At 31.8% G+C, this 21,025-nt stretch overlaps 1 protein-coding gene across 7 annotated transcripts in view; it reads right to left on the bottom strand.

Moving 5' to 3' along the window:
- Positions 1-17,789, bottom strand: part of LOC145279678 (phosphatidate phosphatase LPIN2-like) — a 98,492-nt gene extending 80,703 nt beyond the window's left edge. Inside the window, exon 1 of one of the 7 annotated variants that reach the window (XM_080130948.1) lies at positions 17,237-17,789. The gene's annotated coding sequence lies outside the window, so the exon portion shown is untranslated. Of the gene's footprint in view, positions 1-5,789; positions 5,815-6,988; positions 7,118-7,970; positions 8,029-10,893; positions 10,914-17,236 lie in introns of those variants that run through there. The other 6 variants (XM_080130950.1, XM_080130944.1, XM_080130947.1 and 3 more) reach the window with 6 other exon arrangements.
- Positions 17,790-21,025: the final 3,236 nt, after the last annotated feature.

Consider the following 21,025-nt stretch of genomic DNA (forward strand, 5'->3'; position numbering starts at 1 on the left):
GAAAAAAAAAAAAAAAAATTCCTCACAAGAAATAAAACAAGTCAAAGAGAGAGCAGGCAATGAGCAAAACTAAAAATGACAGTGGAAAAAAAACTTCCAAGCAACACCGGGTAGGTATAATTAATTTTTAATAAAAGCCCTGTGAACATCTATTTTAATATGATTTCTATTTAGTTTGGAGGAATCGAGTTTAGAAAAAAATTTCCTTCTAAATATTACATTTTAAGGAGATAACAGATCAACAGAGTAATAATTCATAACTGGAAAGAGTGCCATATTCTGACTTTACCGGATTATCTGCAAATAACAGATTATAAACAATACTTATACTAGAAGCCTCATTTGTTTTTATGAGGATTTATATAAAGAGATTACCTATATATTTCCGGGTATTTCAGCCATTAATTAAATAATAAAACATAATAAATATTCTTAAGCAGCACATGTTTTAAGCAAACAAAAATACCTGGAATTGTCTGAACTCTACATTCTCAGAGCCAAGTGGCTATGATTACTGGAATGATTAAAATCTGAATATTCCGGTTTCTTATGTGCAAACAAAAACAAAAAACACACGTAACATTTCTTTTTTAAAATTGTAATTTATATAGAAAAATGCATCCTCTTTGTAGGAAACTTTCAATACTAAACTACAGAATCAAAAACTATGTAATTTCGCTCGGTTCTATTCAAAATTTGAATGTTTAATTTCTTTAGAACTACTATTCACTAGAAGAGTAACGACGTTTTGCATGTTGGAATATGTCTGAAAAGTCTGACATGATTATAAGTGTATTTCTGAAGAAAAGTCACCAACACAATGCAGATTTGGACATGGTAAAAAACATGTAAAGAGAAAGGCTATCTGTGCAGAAAAAAAGGATCTGAACAATACAAGAGAAGGTTAGATCGCAAACGATGAGAACATTGAACATTTATTGAAATTCGTCAAAGAATCTGCAGGTTTGAAATTTGGAGGAATAAATCTTATGTTCAACATTAAGGACGTTTAGTTTCATTTACCATGACAACAATGCAGTTTCTGTGAAATTTACACGTAAATGACATGAAATTTTTGGAAAACTGAACTCCATAAAAAACAACAAAACAAAACAAAAAACTACATAGCAATAGTTAAAAAAAAAAAAAAATTCGGTTCTGGATTTTTGAGATGAGAATTGATTATTTGATTTGGATTCTTTGGACTATTGTTCTTATTTTGAGTTAATTGCCCGTTTCAGTAAATGTCCACAAGGACCAGTGGATAGAGTACTTTGTGAAATTACATTCCTGGACATTGACGGTTCAATCCTCAGTGTAAGCGACCCAAAAATACAATTGCTAATTATTTAGAACTTCTACCCAGTCATGGCTGACAGAACAAAAGTATATAACCCCTGTGGATTAAATAAAGGGTTTTATTTGAAATTCCATGCGGATTCCCAGAGTTCAACAAGATGCACCTGAAGAAAGTCAGAGGTTACATTGACCAAAATGTTGTACAAATAAGACTCAAAATGAGAACAGCAATCCAAAGAATCCAAATAATTCAAACAATAAATTCATTTTAAAATGAACAGAAATTGGTAAAGAATCACAAGGAATGTAACAATTGTATGTGACAGTGGCTAAGTGACTAACGACACAGATTGACAATCTGCATGTGACAAGTTTGAATCTAAGGCATTTCATAGAAACACTTTCACTTAGGATGTTGGCAACCTTCACATAATCATTCCTATAAGTACTCAATGTCTTTCTAGAAAAAATTCTGACTAAAAAGATATTGGAGGGGGATGAATGCAAAGAAGAATCATTTGATTCATTTGAAATGAATGAATCAAAAATATCAAATGATGTTAGAAAAACACACTTTTACGACATGCATGTGTATCATAAAAACATTAAATGGCTATAGAAGAGTTAGTTTTTGTAAATGCAATATAATAATAAAAGGATAATAGAAATCTGATGGCATGAATTAAAAATAGAAATGTGGAAGACCTAAAAGTTCAACGTTTTGCCCAGTTTTTCAGCGGTTTATTTGAGATATGTGACCTGTTAAAATGTGAGTCTTTTGAATGAGACCGGGCAAATATATTAGGTTATGAAATTATTATTTTTTTTTTTAATTCTTTATCATTGAAAGTTAGTTTCCTTCAAAGACCATTTTTTACTCTATAAACTGGAAAAAAAAAAAGTTATACATACACATCTTGTATGGACCATTTAACTTTTTCTCTTTTGATAAAGCCCACAAAACAGTGAGCAAAATGTTGACTTTCAGGTCTTCTAGGTTTTCATTTTTAATTCATAAATGCAATATATATATATATATATATATATATATTTGGCATTTAGATTTAAAAGATGTTTTTTCCAAAAAGAAAGAAAAAATTTAAACCTAGCATAATGTCTATTACAACTATTTTATTTTTGCTATACACATGTGGAATATAATAAAAATGAAATAGATATGACTTATTTTAAAGTTTTCCAATTCTAAAAATAAATAAAACATAAAAAAGAAAACACCCTTTATTTAGTAACAAGAAAAATTTAATAAACTAAATCTACCACACCATTTTACTAGTCATCTAGCCTAATGCCCCCCTCCCATTTCCTATGACTGTCACTTAAATTCAATATATATGTATTTGGCATTTAGATCTTAAAAATGCTTTTTAACACCTTGAATTCATTTGTTTATCATTTGTAATGAACGAAATCTAAAAAGAAAAAGCGATACATGATTAAAAACAGGGCCATGAGTTTGTAGCCCAAATGTTTAATTTGGATTCAAACTCATAAAACAACGAATTTGCTCTGCCACAAACAATGGATATTATAATAAAAACTGAACATTTTTAGAACTATGAATACTTTTAGTGATATTTTTCAAAAACTTATTTCACTAAAAAAAAAAAAAAAAAAAAAAAAAAGAAGAAGAAAAGAAAAATAGAAAACCAATGAATCATTTGTTTTCTTTGAATTCTTTGAAAAAAAAAAAAAATCAGCTGTTTCAAGTAGTCCAACTGTAATTAGCTAACCTACATCCTATATCAAATACCTGGTACTTATATACACAGTTGTAATTTATAGCTCCAAAAAGGCAGAAGAGTAATCAAAAAAGTGTAATTAGAAAGGTACAATCTGACATAGCACAGGTGTATTTCTTTTGGGATTTATTTATCAGGTGATTTAATTATATCCAAGTATGTTTTTATAATTCATTTTTTTTTTTCAAACTACAACTTCGGTTAATCTAATGTTGTCCATCTTTACAAAAATAAAAACGTTTTTACCATTTTGTTATGTTTATCACAAGCTTACAAAATAATTAGGGTCTAATTATCTTATTCCAAAACATGGCAATTAGTTATTAATTAATCTAGAACAAATTAAAAAGATGCCAAATAACGAACAGATTAGTATACTTTTGTGTATGTAACAAAACAATGAGGAATTCACCAATGTTGATTGGCAGATGGGTAGTGGTATGTGACAAATTCTACTTAAAGTCTAGAGAAATTGTATCCACAAAAAAATTAAGGAGGAGAAGCAGGTGTTCACTATTTTAATCATGGGTGTAGTACAACCAAAGATATAAAAATATATGGTGTTTTTTTTTTTTTTTTTTTTTTTTTTGTGGTGAACTTTAAATCAACAACTTAATTGTAGATTTAGCAACCATCACTTATTTGAAGTTCAACTTAAAACTTTTTAATAAAACAAGCATGAAACTTAAAACTGCAGCGACTTTTTTTTAACAAAGCTTATATTAATAACACCAACATTTAGTTTTTAATATTACAAAAAATGAAAATGCGATGTTAGTTGTAAAGGAACTGTAAACACAGCTTTAAAAATTTCACCTTTGTTTTATTACGAGTTTCATTCTTTTGTATTTCTTTAAAGGTTAAACACTAACTTTTTAAAAACTTAACATAATATTTACTGTTTAATTTAAAAAAAAAAAAAAAATCTAATTTAAATTTTTTCATCTAATGAAAATAACGTTGGTTTTTTCTTAATAGTCACGTACAGACTACATTTTGTATTATTAATGTTATCAACTGTTACATTACAAATAATCGTCGCAGCTTTCTTTTTGTTTAATGTTTTGATTTAATAAAAAAATATCGCTGCATTGAGCATCCTAAATTATGAGATGAAAAAAAATGAACAAATCTCAGTAAAAGACAGTTGTCTCCCTCTGCACAATGAACAATTGTAAAACTGCACCGGATAAGGTAAAAAAAAAAAAAAAAAAAAAAAAAAAAAAAAAAAAAAAATAGATGCCACTTTGTCAAATAAGCTCCAACCCCTGTCTCATCACCACAATATTGCATCCTGTGCCTGTTTTACAAGCAGTGATAGTAGGTTTGCAACAAACCAGCATTCAACATGTCACTCGAGTAGCAGAAAGTAGTTTCCATGGGTATCATCTACATCCACAAGTGCTGCCGTTTGATCTTCAATTGGGTGGTCAACACCCAGACATCAATGACAAACATAATCTGGGCCATATACCAGCCTCCCAACAAGATTATCACACTTCTTGTGGACTCCTAGTTTGAACTGGGGACATTCGATGAAGATTACATCGAAACCTTTGCTATAAACAGCACAAGGAAACATCCAGTATTCTTAAGAAAATTGAGATTAACACTAACAGGAAATTTTGTCTTTTGCTCTCCATGCACGCCTTCCATGTCAGCAATCTCCAAGGAATTTGCAATAAGAAGATCATCTGCATACAAAAGCTTCCATAGAACACCCACGAGAAACTCACTCAATGCCTCCAGAATCATGAAGAGAAGATGAGCAAGTACCGAGCCTTGATAGACCCCGACTTCTCACTCCAAACTCTTCACTGCAATGGCCGTCAACACAAATATAATCATGAGCATTTGCATCCGGTCTCTAGACAACATGGACAGCTCATTCCTCCACACCAAAACTTATTGCCCACTAGAATAATTTCCTAGACATGTGGTCAAATGTGTTTTAGAGATCCCTGAATGCAAAGTAGAGAGGTTTTCTGGATGCAATGTATTGTTACTGCAGTTAGCATACAATAAAAATGGCATTAGATGTGCTTCTACCCATCACAAAATGGAACCGCATTTCATTAGTGCTCATCATCCCCTAAAGTCTAAGGTATATGCTGGAGCAGTTTCATTACCTGGTTAGTAAACTTAAGGGCATAATAGTTGCTATGGTTGATGGCCTCCCTCTTACCCTTGTATAGATTTAGGATGTAACTCAATCCTTTGGGATCTCATTCCCATGAAAATCAGTCTCTGCTAATTGCCTCACCAATTCAATTCACACTTTGTCAACAGCTTCGAGCATCTCTATGATGATGTCAGACAAGCCAAAAGTCTTGACATTTTTCATCCTATGGATAATATTTGGAACCAATTCTGCATACACATGGGGAAGGGGGACAGCAACTGGAGATATCCTAGAGAGAGAGAGAGAGAGTCAACATTTACATAATGTTCCACCCAAGCTTCTATATTATCCCTATCATCATCATCATTCTAGATACATTTTTCACCTGCAACATCCTGATTAGTACAGTCCATTTGTTTGACTAACTGGCAGATATAATTTCTATGAGGTGAAACATTAGCAAAAGTCACCCTCTTGTTTTCAGACTTGGCAAGCAAAAAAAAAAAAAAAATAATAATGCATCAACATAAATAGATTTTACTACCTTAAATTAAATTTATTTAAAATTGAATAAAAATGAATTTAATCTCGTTCGACAACCTCCTCACCTATTTGTGCCTGCTTCCTGTGATTCTGAACTATCAAAAGTATTGCACGTGCCACCATGGTGACCATTTGTATAGTTTATATATAAAGATATCAAAAGCTACCATTCATTCTTTATGACATCATCTATTTTCAAGTAATTAGACATATTTCTTGATAATTCAGTTTTTATTTTGTTCTTTTTTTGCATCTCTTCCTGCGCTTTGTTAGCCAGTATGAACGTTGGCATCAACCACCATGTAATCAAGCAATCAAGATTCAGTTGTATCAATATATAAATATACGCATATATATATATATATTTTTTTTTTTTTGCAACAAATTATCTAATGAAGCTGAAAATTGCAATAGTGTAGAAAGTTTTACGAATAAATAAGATAAATTTACAAGAAATTTTTAGCATTCTATTTGATGAAATATTAAGAGAATTTGAGTTGTAGTTTTTGTTAGTTTCCAAACTCCCCCCCTCCACACCATCATATATATTTTCAAAGTACATTAACCAGTTTGCTTGGATAAATGGCATTTCAACTTTATCAAAAAGGAGGGGGGGGATAATATCGTGTGTGTGTGTGTGTGTGTGTTTAGGGTGCATTCGCATCTGACATGCGTGATATAGGAGATATATTATAATAAAAAAATAAAGATGGGGCAATTTGGAATCTTACCTCATTATTTTAAGGGAGGTAACTTTTACAGTGAAACCCGGATATAAGAGACCCCGATAAAAAAACTGATATAAGAGAGATTTTCTCTGGTCCCAAATTAGAGCATGTGTTAATGTACAGTGTTCCCCGGATATAAGAGCTGTAGTGACCGGAGAAATCTCTTATATTCGGGTTACACTATACTAAAAAGTTTAAGAAAAATATTTTAACTGCTTTATTTAATGTAACAACGCTTTATATATATATATATATATATATATATATATAATAAATGTAAAATGCGACGATATTGTAATTTTTCTTAAAAATATACGAGTAATTGTAAGAAAAATGATTTTTTTCAGCTACTTTAGTAAAATAGAGTTACCTCCTTAGAACAACGAGTTAAACTTTGATTGACAAAAAATGGTTATATGGAATTCAGAGTTTTGAGCAGTAGTACCTAATTCATTCCTGTGAACCGCCGGGTGGTTAGAGACTATAAATTTACCAAAAATTATTTCGATAGAACTTTAAAGTGCCACTTTACTTACAGTGCTTTCCGCTAAATCGATGTTGAGTATGTCTTGAAGACCCATTCACAAAACAATATTATAAAATGTAAAACAAAAAGTAATAATGGTATTGTTGGTTGGGATGTGCTAGAGTAATGGAGGAGGAGAGGTACAGGGTTCCTTATAAAATCTCGAGTAACGCCGGGTCTTTCTGTTAAAGACTTTCGTATTCCGTTTACTGAAAAGTAGAGTTATCTCCCTTTGCTTTACAACAAACGAAACCAAATCGTTTTTTCCTCAAATAAAGTTTATCTGTGGGTGTTATTTTATTTATTTATTTATTTTTGTGGTGTGTGTGCTACTCATTATCAGGGTTTAAATAAGACAGTGTCAATCACACTAATAGAAATCAGTTTTAATTCGAGGGCTAAGGAATTATGGGTCGAGAAAATGTCAATGTTACGTGTTGTTGAGGAAGTGGAAAATTGTCCAAGAAAAAGAAATTTAAACATTTAATAACAGAAACTAGGTTTATTAGTTCACTGTAATGATATCATGTTCAAGACGTCCGTGCGTATGTGCTTAATAATGCACATACATAATAACCACTATCCTTAATAGAAAAAAATATATTCACTGTTTTTGTAAATTGAACACAACACAAATAACTAAATCGAGTTTAATTTCTATTTTCTAAATAAAAAAATCCCTTTAAATTATAATCTTGAATTATCACCCTTTTTTAGCTAGACTCTTTATAAAATTGATGACTGCGCTTCCTGGCGACTTTTCATTTCGGCGTCTCGCGCATATTATGCAACTTGCATGAACTCAGTGTAAGATCTGTTTTTATTTATTAAAACATGAGTGAAGTGAAAAATAAAATGAAAATACGAAAAACCATTTCATTCTAAATCATTCATGTGACTAAAATAGGAATTAACCCTAAATGAATATAAAAATGACAATGTTTAATGAAAGAAAAAGGTGTAAATTAAAGCAAACCAAGTGAAATACTTACACACTCCAACAAACAAGTCAAAATACAAGTTGTTGAGCAATTAAACGTTCCTTCAAGAATGGCAAAATGACAATCGGGAAAATTAAAAACAGAATAAAGAAAAGAAACCAAAAGTCAAAAAATGAAAACAATGTAAACAATTATATAGAATATCCCAAAACTCCCCCACAAAACAAACAAAATTGCAACAAAGGGTGAGGTGGAGGTGGGGTGGGGTTATAAAACGGACTTTAATCACAAATTAAATTAATAATAAAAATTATTAAAAGTTTTGAATGTGTAAAGCGATAGCTTTCTAAATATTTATTTTTTCGACAAAGTTTATCGTAGTTCAGAGTCTGAGTCCACCACAACTTGACACGTATCTAATGTTTTGAAAACCTTTTCCAAGAATGGAAAATAACTGAAGTTATTTTTTGTTTAATCTAAAAATCCCTATTTATTTATTTATCTCTCCATGAGAACAACAGGATACAACTCCCCGAAAAAAGGCACTCTGGCTGAATTCGGACAAGGATGTCTCCTTTGACCGACAGAAATTTTCACACACACACACACACACACACACACACACACACACACACACACACTTGTTCAGGACAAATTAAGCACAAGGCCATCGAAAATATGGGACAAATGGAGGTTGTTAGCCATCGTTGGTTTAAAAATGAAAAATATTATCCCAATTCTAATCTAAAAGTCAGCTAAAGAATTATAAATTTGTGGAACACAGAAAGAGACAGAGAGAGAGAGAAAGAGAGAGAGAAAGAGAGAGAGAGAAAGAGAGAGAGAGAGAGAGATACTAGACAAACAGAACAATAATAAAAATGTTTATTATTAAAGGTTAGCTTTTTGTTAACAAGTTTATGTGGAAAGAAGGTTTGAAGAAAAATGTACCCGTACTCCAGATAGCCTCAAGTTGTAAAAAAAAAAAAAAACAACCCTCCACCATAATAACAATTTAATTTAAAAAGTAAAGAAAAACGAAAGACACCAAAACAATTCGCCGAAATTGCTGACAAAGAATTTCCTAGAAATTGCTGCAATAAAAAAAAAGGGAACGAAATCAAATGAATAATTTTGCTTTTTCCCCCCAGTCAAGCGTGTTTGTTTAGTCTAAAATGCTGATATCGCTTTTTTCCCAGTCGACTTGTTTTGTCCGCATTTCACGTATTCAATTAAATTTGCTAAGGTTTAATATTTTTTATTACTAAAACATGTTTCACTGTAAACTGACAGAGTTTAATATTGCTTTATTTATCAAAACAACCGGTGAGGAGGGGGGGGCTGTTATGTCATACCAGTCAAAGACAAGTCCTTACCAATAAGTTTGCCAAAGTTGGGTCATTGCTGGCCTTCTTCTATGCTGAAGCAAGCTGAGGCATAGTACTGTGCTAAAAGTTGTATCCTCCTAGGCTTTATCTTCTCGTCTTTTGAGAAGAGGGAGAGTTTATTGCTAATTGCTTGAGGTGCCCTTGCCCTACCAAAGAATGCAGATGCAGTTTTTGTAAGTCACTGTACTCTTCCTCTCGGGGCGCTGGTTTTCAATATTTTCCGACCCTGTGTCACATTTTATCACCGTGTGATGGAGATAAAACTTAAATTATTTACATCAAAATAATTTTGTTTTTTTAAATCACCTTTGGATGTTTATTCATTAAAAAGTGTCTAAAAAAAAAAAAAAAAAAAAAAAAAACAATTGGGTGCTTATGCACTTTTCAAGTTCAATTTAAGTTTCACGATATATATTTTTTTTGAAGCACAGAATAGTTACAAAACACCCTCCCCTCCGCATATAAGAATGGCTTTCAAAATAATAACGTTATTATTTCAGCACGGTAACAATTGTGCATAGTACCAATAATTGTTTTGGATTAGTTAGCATCAAAACCCAACTTAAAGATGATTGTCCCATTTGAACACTAATGGTGTAAAAAATAAAAAAAAGTTAATTTATATGAAGTTTTTTTTTTTTTTTTTTTTCAAATAAAATGGGTCAACAAGCTTTATAGATTGTGTAGCCAGACTTTATGGGCACTCTGTAGATTATGCAGCCAGACTTTGTGGACGCCCTGTATATTAAGCTATTGTAACTTATAAAAAAAATATTGAAAAAAAAAAAAATTCAATTAAAAAATTACTTAAAAGATACAGCCACCGGGTTTGTTTGTTTTTTCTATAATAAAAACAACTTCATATTAATTATAATTTTTGTTGCTTTATTTTCATATGGAATTTTGATTTTTTTTTTTTTACGTAGAAAGTCAACAATTGTCAAGGCCTGGGGCCACTCAAGGATATGGATGGTGTTAGGTAAATGGCGATAACACGGTAAAACTTGGGTAGGGCTAGATTATCTAAATGAACGACTCAATGGGAATTTATTAACAATACTTAAAGACTATCATGTTATAGCTAGTCGGGAAGCAGAAAACGAATGCATTCCACGGACGGACAGATTTAGGAAAGAAACTGTTCATGGAATTTTCGTTTAGTTTTGAACACAGATAGAGAGTGAGGAAAGTTGGCGGTTGTTTTAGCTAGGCGTTACTGAATTCAATTTTATTAAAAAATATTTTCCATATTTTGTGTTCGCATCGACAATATGCAATTTGAACGCGGAAACTAAGTTACAAAGAATGCTTAATTCTTCAAATAACTAAAATTCCTATGCAAGACAAGCGCAACACAAATCAATGACGAAAGAATTCCAAGGAATGCAATATTGTAGCAGTGTAAGCACAGCAGACGAAATAATAATTTTCTTTGATTTAGAAGCACACATGAACCATAATAATTGACTTCGATGACCTTTACATTCTAACCAGAAATTAATGTCGCTGCAAATTTAAAAGCTTCAAGATCAGTTTTAACTTTAGCACAAATACAAATAAATCGTCGTTTAAAAAAAATCTATAACAACCTGAATGTGTTGCGTGGGGGATGTCCAGGTATTCGAACGGGATTGTGAAGCCTTTAGATTGGCAAAGAGAGAATACGCCATGGATTTTTTTTTTAATCAAATCAAAGGAAAACAGTAATTGAACTAATAACAATAAACGAAGGAAGAATTCTAGGCCAATATTATCGAGCATTTCAAATTGTTACCAGGGGAAATATTCAGGCGCTAATACGTTTATAATCATTTTTTATTTTTTAATATTTCAAAGATTTCAGCTAAGATATTAACACTATTCAATACATAAATATTTAATAAGATATTTAAAATAAGTAAACCTTTTCATATGACCACTTCATCTTTATGTGACATTTTTTTTTTATCAAATCGCTTATTTATCAAAACAAAGAAATGCAGTAGTGTATAAAATAGCAAATAGCTTAAAAATTACGAAATTACATCCGCCACAATGCATACCGGTTTCTTTGTAAACAAGTCCATCATTTTAATATTTTAATTGTTGAAATTAATAAAACGATTAAAAACGATAGACATGCATTTTGGGTCATTTAATTGCGTAAGAATTGAAAAAATCCGATAAAAATGGCTTTATTTTATACTTCTGCATTTACGGTAATAAATTAATATTAAAATGTATAATTCACATAAATAAATGATATTTACATTTGCTATTGATTTTATTTGCATATATTTTTTAAAAATTCATATAAAGAAATATGAATTAAAAAAATGTATGCAAATAAAATCAATAGCAAATGTAAATTTTATTAAATTAAAAAAACAAAAACAAAAGGAAATTAACCCGATATTTTATTTTTGATTCTTGAGACCAAATTGACAACTGGCCTTTTTTTGTTTTTGTTTTGCTTTTTTTTTTTGCTTGAACTTTGCGCTTTTCGGATTATTTGGTTATGTTTTATTTTCTTGGTGGATATTTTTTTTTGGCCGTTTTTTTTTTTTGTGCCGGGGGGGGGGGAGTTTTTTTTTGGCAGAGATTATAGTTATAGGTAAAAACATTAGAAACACTTCAAACATTGGTGAAAACACTTAAACCATAAAAAAACAACGGTAACATAAGTGCATACGTAAGCACCAAAATTGTTTTTGTTTTGTTTTGTTTGTTAGTTAAATCCGGCTAAAAAAACAATAAGAAAAATAAAAAATAATCCGAAAACCGCAGTTCAAGCCAAATTGAAATTTTTATTTGTTACGTTTGAATAAAAAATAATTAAAAGTCGTGTTCTCGTCGAGTAAGTTTTTTGGGGTTTGTATTACTGTACACAGATTCGAAAAAGTTGTCAAAAAACAAATATATAACAAATAAATGTTATCAAAGGCAAGATAAGTTACTTTTCTGCCAAACTGGATATATTTTTTTTGTGTTTTTATTCAATGTAACATATTTATTCAGCTCGAAAAACATACAGTGTTTACCGATGTATTCGAAAATTCAAGATGGCGTCTCACACCCTCTTTAACACCGTAAGTTTGGAAAAAGGTGTTATAAATAGAAAAAACTATACAAAATACTATTAAAAACCCGCCGAATATATGTCAACCTTAACCTATGTCACGGTAACATATATTGAGCGAGTTTTTAACAGTATTTTATCCGGTTTTTTATTTATAACATCTTTTCCCACACTTACCGTGTTAAAGAGAGAATCAGACGCCATCTTGAATGTTCCAATACATCGGTAAACACTGTATGGTTTTCGATCTTAATAAACATGTTACATTGAATAAAAACACGAAAAATATATCCAGTTTGGTAGAAAAGTAACTTATCTTGCCTTTGATAACATTTATTTGTTATATATTTGTTTTTTGACAACTTTTTCGAATCTATGTAATGTATTTTGTTTGTATGTACAGTAATACAAACCCGTTTTTTTTTGGTTTTTTTATTCAAGAAAATAAAAGGTACTCATTTTTGTTTACAAGTGCTACTTACTTGCTACTAATCTAGATTTGCACCAATTTTGTTAATTAAAAATATAACTATAATCTCTGGCAAAATATCCCCCCCACCTAAAAAAAAAAAAAAAGCCGGCAAAAAAAAAAAAAAAAAAAAAATATATCTACCAAGAAAATAAAACGTAACAAAATAATCCGAAAAGCGCAAAGTTCAAGCAAAAAAAAAAAAATAAAAATAAAAAAAAGGCCAGATGTCAATTTGGTCTCATTTCGTTTTCCGGTACGCTCGATCTGACTTTTTGATCACCCGTCTGGTCCGCCATATTAGATATTCATCGTTAGTTATTTACATGAGACATACACATTTTAATCATGATTTTCTCTAGTTCAGATGGGTGCAGTCACTGCAGTAAGTAAACTTTTAACTCGAAATGACCCCTAATGTACTAATGTATAACATAAGGCACAGAAAATAAACATTTATAATACGTACACAACTTTATTTTCTCATATAACCATCATACGCTCTCAAGGGATACTACCCACAATAATACTTGATTTTTTTTGCAATCCACATCAATGTGGTTTTTGTGGAAAATCGACAGTAAGATGAGTAGAAAAGGGAAATAACCTAAACAGGTTTCTGAAACTACAACTTCTACATGGACCCCATTTTACTACAAGTGGAATTTAACTAATTTTGCCGATGAGTTTAAATTACTAATTTTTAAATACTTGTAAAATTATGCCCTATTAATTACATGTAAAGAAAAAATACCCCTCTAAATTTAAAGAAATTAGGGAAACAACTAAGATTTACATAGAAAAGGATTGCTTACATATCTACGTTATCAAGCCAGAAAGTGGATAAACATTTGAGAAACTAGTGATCACCATTCTAAAATATTTGTTATCATTTATTTAGGTATTTTACTACTAAACTGCATTGAATTTTCACTTCTCAGATTCGATTTAAGTTGTCTCCCCCTCTCCATGTTAAGAACGGCTTTCGGAATAGACACCCCAACTAGAGTAGTGGTTGATGGGCAGAAATCAGAGGCCCACAGTATTAATGCTGGAGTCCCTCAGGGGTCCATCCTTCCTGATCTACATCAATGATCTCCCAAAACACTTAAATCATTCGTTGACATCTATGCTGATGACACGGCCATCTATGGCAACACATCAAAGGCCGTAAATGACAAAGCTCTCTCTGATTCTCTCTCCTCTGATCTTGAGCGCATGGTACAGTAGGGGACGAGGTGGCTGGTTACTTTTAATGCATCTAAAACCAAGCTCCTATCTTTACATCATCAACGCTCTGATCCCAATCTAGTATCAATTGAAATGGATGGCTCTCGTCTTGGGAAGGCTTCATGTTTTGACAAGCTCCTGGGTTTGACCTTTACTCCTGATCTGAAATGGAACACGTACATCAAATCTGTTGCCAGGGACGCTGGGAAAACGGTGGGATCCTTCTACCGCTCCAGAAGATATCTCACTACTGATGCAATTCCCTATCTGTATAAAAGCCAAGTACGTCCAAAGATGGAGTACTGCTGCCACATCTGGGCTTGAACTGCTAAAAACAGCCTATCCTGCCTTGACAGAGTACAAAATAGGCTCCGTGGCTTAGTGGAAGATGCTCTTTTCTCTTCCTTGCAACCTCTCTCCCACAGAAGAGACGTTGCGAGCCTGTCTTTGTTTTATCGTTACTTCCATGGCAAGTGCTCGTCCGAGCTCCAATCTCTGGTCCCCCCTCGCCAATCTTTCACAAAAAACACCCATCTAGCTGAAAGCACTGTCAACAATTTTCCCCGACTCTTTATCTGTGCCTAAATCAAAACGTAGATTCCGTGAACAAAGCTTCTTTCTTAGAAGTGCACACCTGTGGAACTCTCTTCCGTTTGCCTATTTCCCACCTGACTACAACTTGGATGTCTTCAATTCCAACAAACAAATTCTTGATTAATCGCCCCCTTAAGACACTTTATCAAATCCCCAATACTAACTATTACTACGACACTATCCCATTGATTAGTGTACACACAATAACCCTTATCCCCGAGTGGCTTCCGGGCCTTGATAAGTGGTGATCTCCATGTAAAAAAAAAAAAAAAGCACGGATCACTCTCTGCATGAGTACCAATTTGATTTTCTTGAAGAAAAAAAAAACAAAAAAAAAAACGATCAAATTATGTAATTTTGGAATATTTCATCTACAGACTTTTCTATATTATTTACTTTTAATTGGCGCCAGGTACCAATCTAAGTAAACACCGAAAAATCTTTGATATACGTACGTGTAACAGAAAGAAAATCACATATTAAAAAAAAATCAAATCCATAAAGTATTTTATTAATTTTAAAAAAAAAAAAAAAATTATGAGGAACTGAATATTGTATTGATCCGCCATATTCAATTAAAGGGAGACAAACTACCGAGATCAAAATTAGCCTTGTCAGTGCTACGATTTACTATTAAAATTGCTAAAATTTGTAAAAAGATTTAAAATATGTTTTAAAAATACGTGATTTTTTTTTGAAAGGAGTAACCACTTATCAAGGCCCCGAGGGCATTAGAGGATAAGGGTTAATGAGTGTACAGTGGTCAAGGAGAACACATAGTAATCGTTAGTAGTTGAAATTTGGTAACTTGGATTACATAAGGGGATGGCTCATCAAGAATTTGTTCACATTGGACTTGAAGACACCATACTGTAGTCAGTTGGAAAGCATGTAAACTTTTCATTGAAAACAAAAGTTCCCCAGGGGTGCCGGGTGCAGTAAGAAAGAAGCTTTGTTCATGGAATCTAGGTTTAGGCACAGATAAAGAGAAAGAGTGGAGGAAAATTATTGATAGTGGTTTCAACTAGACGAGTTATTTTCGTGAAAGTCGGGCCGGGGGGGCATAGATTGGAGCTCAGACGAGCACTTGCCATGAAAGTAACGGTAAAGCAGAGAGAGGCTTGCAACGCAACGTCGCTTCCGTGGGAAAGAGATTGCAGAGAAGAGAAAAGGGTATTCCCACTAGGCTACGAGATTCATTTTAATAAAACATGCATTCTTGAACTTCCACATGGCGTATAAAAAACCGAAAGTTTAAACCTAAAGTGATGATGAACACACATTTTTTTAAATGTGATTTTAATGAATATTTAATTTTTAGTTTAAACTAATAAAATAAAAACGAAAAACCAAAACAAAAAACATTTCAAATTCATGCAAGTAGAATGGATCTTTCGAAAAAATATGAAACCTATTATTATTATTATTAATTTTTCATACAAAAAGAAAATTGAGTTCGTTAGTGTCCAATTTTTGCTGAATAATATAGAAACTTGCCATTAAAAAAATGCCAAAATAGCCAGCATGTTAAATGTATTATTTAAAAGTATCTGTTTGAGCTATTACACGATTTTAAATATTTGTGTATGAATAATACGTATATATATATATATATATATATATATATATATATATATATATATATATATACACACGTATTATTCATACACAAATATTTTTTTAATATCAGTTTTATGTAACTAACTAGAAAAAAATATCCATCTTTACGACATCGACGCTGGCTGGGGAATCGAACATAATGGATATTTTGTTACTGAAAAAGAAAATCGACTTAATGGAAGAAATTACAAACAGTTAAATATAATCCATTTAAAAATCCAATGAATAGTTACCCTTTTTTTTTTTTAATTATATTTCAAATTCTTTAAAAAAAAAATAAATAAATAAAAGTAAAAGATATTTCCGAAATTTAAACAGGTTTTAAAAAAATACGATAAACACAATGAAATAGAAAACTAAAATTAATAATAATAATAAAAAGAAAATATATAATTTGAAAGGTAAATTTGTTTTGAGAGGTTTGAATTAAGGATGGTTTTAAAAAAGACAAAAGTAATGAATGAATGAACTAAACCGGATAAAGAAACGACACGTCTTTTTTTCTTCTTCTACACAGATATTAAAATATAAATAATTGGTTTTTGTTCGTCCTGTGACTTTTTGTGAAAAGGATAGGATTTAAAATGCAATATAGAAAACAGAAAATGGAATGGATCTTTCGAAAAAATATATTGGGGGGGGGGGATGAAATAAAACAATTACATTTATTTAAAGAGAAAAGACATCAAACAAGAAAGGTCCAAAAATGGGGGATCGATTTACAATTTAAATCAATAATCGCCACAATTCGATGAACTTATCCTAAAGTAGAAGTTTTATTAATATTCATAATTTAAAACCAATATATTTTCGGGTGGAAAAATACTTTTATTTACGGAAATTAAAAGAAAGAAGTTATTTTGGGGAAGCAGTCGACATTCTCGTACACCGGTGAGTTGAACTCTAATTGTCATCCTAAAAATACGGATCGAAGAAAAATACATTACAAAAGAAAACTTACCGTTACTATTGAATAAATACTCGACCAGTCGAATCAAAAAGTTTTTTTCTCTCTTTTTTCAAATCACGATGGATAAATATCGTCAACTATGTCTTTAAAATTAAAAAATAGATTAGGAAAAGATGAACTCATCATCCACGTTCTAAACAGAAAAAAAAGGTCAGATTGTGGGTGAACACCGGTTTTTATCATAACAGTAGTTGTAGCCCGTTCATTAACAAAAAAGACTTCTGTTTCATAGCTGTGATAAACTGTTTTTTAATGTTTTAACTATAAAAGCCTCAGATAGTAAATAGACGAGTCCTTGTGTATCTCCCGGTTGTGTTTGCATACGATTCTAGAGGGTAAATTATGTCAAATAATCATCATCTCCGAAGTGAGGAGAGAGCCATTTTACACGGTGTAAGGATCACCTGATAGAACGAGGGGGCGTGGCTACACTCAATCACCTGACAGCTGAAAGAGGCGGGGCTTCGAAAATGTCAGTAGACGACACACGCGCACATGCTGAGGAAACCACCTTGCGCTTTACGCAACATACAAAACATCTCATGATTTGTTTCACAAATACCTATATTTATCTTTTTTGTTTTCACCGAAAGCATGCGTTATTAGTCTTACTACGATATTACGATAAATAGCACCGGCGCAATCCAGAGGCGGGGAGGGGGGGGATCAGCAGCGTTCTGAAGATCTGTTTTTTTTTGTACCTTAATAAAAAAAGTAATTGGAAAACATACAGAATCGTTTTTAAGGAAAGAACACACACACACACACACACACACGTAACTGTAACAATCTGAAACAAATAAAATTATATTTCTAATTATCTTATATATCATCGGCCTTTTATGTAAACTAGCTTTTTAATTTTTAAATTAAAGTACAGTTTTGTGGTGTTTTGATTTATTTAAAAAACAAATAGTCCAGTAGGATAAACAAAACCATCTCCCCTCTACAAGGGAAAGATATGACACAAGGTCGGGAAAGAGGGAATTTCTTAAGTCAGTGTCCGAGAGGAAGAGCATTCTGGCTCACAGAAAATGCCTGGGCAGCCTTGTCGTCATTCACCTATAGGGGCGGCTCAGGCGTTTAGTAATAAGCTATCTCCTCCTCAAACGGTGAGAAGGCAAAGCCTGGGAAAGTAGGCATCTTAGCATCGCAGAGAACTATAGTTCAACCAACAGGGAACAAGCCACCTCAACAATGGAGTAGACTCTGTTTCCAGTTGGAGGTGGGATACTTTTTTGTAGCATCTACCCTCCCTTTAAGAAATTAACAGTTTAGAGCTAAAACATTTTAAGGTCTGTGTTATTATCAATTCTTTTTAATTTTTTGTAGAGTGGTGTATATGTTTTTTCAGACAAAGAAAGTCTCCATTATGTAAGAATTCAAAATATAAGCATTACAAGAGAAATTGATGAAAGAATAAATACTGGATATTTCATTCCCAACATTTTTGTGATTTTTTGAAAAGTGCAATTTTGTTCCTATTTGAAATTATCACATTTTAAATTGAAAATGCTTAGTTTACAAGTACTAGTCGCCTAGGGTGACCAACCCCAAGTGTTGGGGTCGAGGCTTACAATATGTTGAGTAGGTATGAACCATAGAGCTGACCGATGAAGTTTGTTTATATTACATAACCACGTGAAGTGCACACACACACACACACACACACACACACACATTTATATATTTGCGACAATATTTACTCTGAAAAACATATTTATTGTGATATATATATATATATATATATATATATATATATATATATATATATATATATATATATATATATATATATATATATTTCCCCTAAACCTCTGGCCTTGATGGAGGAGAGACTAAAACTTGCTGCTATAGTTTCAAATGATCTGAAATAACAGCAAGGGGAGACTTGATTCCGCATATTTCTCATGTTATATATATCTCCCCTCTTTTGGAAATGGGGTACGATTATGAATATCACCAATATCAAATAATCTTTATACACTGGGAAATTTACTTCACGTATGAAAACCAAAGAGGGGAGGTATAACATATGAGAAATATTTAGAATCAACTCTCCCCTTGCTTTTATCTTAAATCATTTGAAATCATAGCAGCAAATTTTAGTCTCTCCTCCACCAAGGCCAGATGTTTTGGGAAAATATCAAGTATTTTGTAATTCATATGCAAAACTAAGAAAACAAATGACTATGATTGAAACACTTTATGGCTGTAAAAAAGTGCCAAAAATAGGCTGGATGAGGGATGATCCCCTTAATGTGTTCACTACACAATTCAGATCATTACTATTCCAACGAGCCTTCATTTGTTAAATTCTGATCAATAGTCATTGAGATTTGGAACTTACAAAATTGCCAAAATATGTGGTATATCTATATGTATATATATTAGTGTCCAGCAAGGTCACAGGGAAGACAACCGAAACAGCAAAACTAAAGCTGCCTGCCAGGACACTATATATACAAATGTAGGCAAATTTGGACATATTTTATTGGTTTGAAAATATATTTTTTTTACCAATTGGCATAAAATTTAACCATAGAATAGTATAATAATCTTCAAAATGCCTACAAATTGTTATGTAGTTTCATCTTATAGGACCAAAGATATGAGCATTTCAATATGCAATTTGACTACGAGTATATATATATATATATATATATATATATATATATATATATATATGATTATTTACTATAATAATTATTAAGGAAATTGTCTCTCTCTGTGTGCCTGTATCTGCGTGTCTTTGTGTGTATATTTTCCTTCCAAACTACTCTGCCAATTTTCAGTCTACAGACTCGAGATTTGACATAAGCGGAATTGAGATTTGAGAAAACCCTTTTAATTGGTTTTCGGCCAGAAATTTAGCTGTCAATGGGTCAAAGTTCAACGATTTGACCTTTGAAAACTCTACCAAACTCCTCTGCCAAATTTTGAGTCTAAACACTTAAAATTTTAGATATAGGTTACTTGGATATAGATTAAACTTTTTAATTTGAGTTGAGCCCAAAACAATAAATGTTAAGGGGTCAAAATTGGGGTCAAAGTTAAAAAAAAATCGACCTCTGCGGTCTCTACCAAATTACTCAGCCAATTTTTGGTCTAGACTTTTGAAATTTTACATAAAGTGTATTCAGACATAGAGCAAGCTTTTTAATCGGATTTTGGCCGAAAATTTGGCTGCCAAGGGGTCAAAGTTCAAAAGATTTGACCTTTGCGGTCTCTAGCAAACTATTCAGCCACTTTTGGGTCTAAATATTTGAAATTTTCATAAAGGATATTCAGACATGCAGCAAGCTTTTTAATCAGTTTTTGGGCAAAAATTTGGCTGCTAAACGGTCAAAGTTGAAAGAGTTGATCTTTGCAGACGCTACCAAACACTTCCACCAAATTTGGGTCTAAACACTTGAAATTTTAGATGTAGGTTGCTGAACATGAGTCAAACTTTTTAATATATATATATACATATGCACATAAAGTTATGAACAGTAGCTAGGGCCCGAGCAATATGAATGTGAAATTGTTTGTTTTTTTAAAAAATAATTATTAGATCAGGGTTAAGGTTTCGAATGAAGCAGATTTCATTTTTTTTTTTTCCATCATATTTTCCCTTTTGGCAATGGTTTCAACCATTTGTTTGATTAAAAATTCGATAATATGCATAAACGCTTACTTTCTTAAGTGGTCTTATGATTTTGACTAGGACTATATATATATATATATATATATAAAGTAAAGGAACAAACCGAGTTATTTTGAGACTTCCTCTGAATG

Source organism: Euprymna scolopes, chromosome 7, assembly GCF_053919585.1.
Source record: "Euprymna scolopes isolate OS-2025 chromosome 7, ASM5391958v1, whole genome shotgun sequence".
Classification (NCBI taxonomy): domain Eukaryota; kingdom Metazoa; phylum Mollusca; class Cephalopoda; order Sepiida; family Sepiolidae; genus Euprymna; species Euprymna scolopes.